Source organism: Chrysochloris asiatica, unplaced genomic scaffold (genome assembly GCF_000296735.1).
Source record: "Chrysochloris asiatica unplaced genomic scaffold, ChrAsi1.0 scaffold00051, whole genome shotgun sequence".
Classification (NCBI taxonomy): domain Eukaryota; kingdom Metazoa; phylum Chordata; class Mammalia; order Afrosoricida; family Chrysochloridae; genus Chrysochloris; species Chrysochloris asiatica.
The window spans coordinates 9495434-9498792 of NW_006408569.1; the positions used below are offsets into that span (position 1 = coordinate 9495434).

General features: G+C 38.9%; 1 pseudogene; it reads left to right on the forward strand.

Annotated features, from left to right (window-relative positions):
* Positions 1-2180: 2180 nt before the first annotated feature.
* LOC102825100 lies at positions 2181-2550 on the forward strand (annotated as a pseudogene).
* Positions 2551-3359: the final 809 nt, after the last annotated feature.

Consider the following 3359-nt stretch of genomic DNA (forward strand, 5'->3'; position numbering starts at 1 on the left):
GAAGAATCAATGCATCTAAGTTATGCTAGACTATGGCGTCCCATTCATCATCAAAAAGAACATATCCAGATCTATCTTGAAGTACAACACTGTTGATGATAGGATAATATTCATATGACTACAAGGAAGATCAGTTAATACCACACTTATTCAAATTTACACACCAACCATTGAAACCAGTGATGAAGAAATTGAAGAATTCTACCAAGTTCTTCATTCTGAAACTGATCAAACATGCAAAGAAGATTATCAGTACGATAATAACTGGGGTTGGAATGCAAAGGACGAAAACAAAGAGGAAGCATCAGTAGTCAGAAAATTTGGCCTTGGTGATAGAAATGATGCTGGAGATCATATGATAGAATTTTGCAAGAACAATGACTGTATCATTGCAAATGCCTTTTTAAAACAACATTAACATCAGTGATACACATGGGCCTCACCAGATGGAATGCACAGAAAGAAATCAAATTGACTACATCTGTGGAAAGACATAGTGGAAAAGTTCCATATCATTAGCCAAAACAAGGCCAGGGGAGGACTCTTGAACAGATCATAAATTGTTTATATTCAAGGTCAGGCTGAAGCTGAAGAAAATTAAAACAAGTCCATGAGATCCAAACTATGACCTTGAACATATCCCACCTGAATTTAGAGATCATCTGAAGAACAGATGTGATGTGTTAGATACTAAAGATTGAAGACCAGAAGGATTGTGGAATGACATCAAGAACATCATACAGGAAGAAAGCAAAAGTTCATTAAGAATACAAGAAAGAAGGAAAAGACCAAATTGGATGTCCAAAGAGACTCTGAAACTGTTCTCCAGTGTAGAGATGCTAAAGCAAATGGAATAAATGAGGAGGTAAAAGAGCTGAACAGAAAGTTTCAAAGGTCTGCTCGAGAAGACAGTTAAATGTTATAAAGATGTGCAAAGACCTGGAGTTAGAAAGCCAAAAGGGAAAAACATGCTCAGAATTTCTAGCTGAGGGAACTAAAGACAAAATTCAAGCCTTGACTTGAAATATTGAAGTGGCAAAATATTGAATGATTCAGAAAGCATTTAAAGAAGATTAAAGGAATACACAGAGTCACTGTACCAAAAAGAAATGGTCAATGTTCAACCATTTCAAGAGGTAGCATATGATCAAGAGCCGATGATACTGAAGAAAGAAGCTCAAGGTGCATTTAAGGAATTGGCAAAGAACAAAGGATCAATAATTGATGGAATACAAATTGAAGTCTTGCAACAAATTGCTGCACTGGAGGCACTCACTCATCTTGCCAAGAAATTTGGGAGACAACTACCAGGCCAAATGACTGGAAGAGATCCATATTTGTGCCCATTTCAAAGAGAGATGACCCAACAGAATGCAGAAATCATCGGACAATATCATTAATATCTCATGTATGTAAAATCTTGCTAAAGATAATACAAAAATGGCTGCAACCATACATTGACAGAACTTCCTAAGGTTTAAGCTGGATTCAGAAGAGGAGGTGGAATGAGGGATATCACTGATGATGTCAGATGGATCTTGGCTGAAAGCAGAGAATATCAAAAAGATGTTTACCTGTGCTTTATTGACAATGCAGAAGCTTTCAATTGTGTGGATCATGACAAGCTCTGTGGACAACATTTTGGAGAACGAATATTCTGTCACACTTAATTATGGTCATGAGGAACCTGTACATAGGCCAAGAAACAGTTGTTCAAAGAGAACAAGGAAACTCTGATTGTTTTAAAATTAGGAAAGGTATGCCCCCAGTTGTATTCTTTCACCATACTTATTCCATCTGTATGTTGATCAAAGAATCTGAGAAGTTGGATTATATGAAGAAAAATGGGGCATCAATATTGGATATAAATTTATTAACAAACTGCGATATCTAGATGGTACAACCTTGCTTGCTGAGAGCGAAGAGGACTTAAAAATACTTACTGATGAAGATCAAAGACCACAGCCTTCAGTATGGGTTGCATCTCCATTTAAAATAAATAAAAATCTTCACCACTTGACCAATATACAGCATCCATATAAATGCAGAAAGTTTGAAGTTGTCAAAGACTTCATTTTGCTTGTATCCACGATCAAAACTCATGGAAGCAGCAGTCAAGAAATCAGACTAGTTTTCCCACAATCCTTTGCGCTCTTCCTTTCCAACCTGGTCCCATCACTATGGCTCCTGCAAAGAAGGGTGGCGAGAAGCAGAATGGCCATTCTGGTTATCAACAAAGTGGTGACCAGAGAGTACACCATCAACATTCACAAGCGCATCCATGGAGTAGGATTCAAGAAGCGTGCCCCTAAAGCACTCAAGGAGATTTGGAAATTTGCCATGAAAGAGGTGGGAACACCAGACGTGCGCATTGACACCAGACTCAACAAAGATGTCTGGGACAAAGGAGCCAGGAACGTCCCGGACCGTATCTGGGTGTGATTGTCCAGAAAAAGTAATGAAGATGAAGATTCACCAAACAAGCTCTATTCACTGGTGACCTATGTGCCGGTCACCACTTTCAAAAACCTACAGACAGTCAATGTGGATGAAAACAGTTTATGATCAAATAAATTTATTAGGTAAATCTGCTGCTCAAGAACTCTTTAAAGTGTTGAAGGGCAAAGATGTCAGCTTGAGGACTAAGGTGTGCCTGATCCAAGCCATGGTATTTTCAATAACCTCATAAGCATGCAAAACCTGAACAGTGAAAGGAACACCGTAGAAAAATTCATGCATTTGGGTTATGGTGTTGGAGGCGAATATCAAAATTACCATGGACCGCCAAAAGAACAAACAGGTGTATGTTGGAAGAAGTACAACCAGAGTGCTCCTTGCAAGCCAGACTGGCCATATTTTGTCTCTCATACTTCAGAAATATTATCAGGAGGGATCAGTTCCTGGAGAAGGATATCATGTTTGGTAAAGTGGAGGGTTAGAGAAAAAGAGGAAGGTCCCCAGTGAAATGGATTAGCACAGTAGTAACAGCAATGAGCTCAGGCTTAGCAATGATTGTGAGGTTGGCCCAGGATCGGGCAACGTATTGTTCTGTTGTACCTAGGGTCGCTATGAGTCGGTGCCAACTTGATGGCACCTAACAACAACAACAGACTACCATATGAAAATTTGGTGGTTCGAGCCCACCCAAGGTACTCAGAAGAAAAGCCTGGTGATCTGCTTCTGAAAGGAGCACAACCACAGAAATTCTATGGAGTGCAGTTCCATTCTGTAACACATGGGGTCACCATGAGTCAGAATTGAATTAATGACATCTGTTAATATAGTACATCTTCATTTCAAACTGAATGTAATTATGAGTAAGTAAATTAAATTATTAGTAAATCATTGAAGCTGAATGA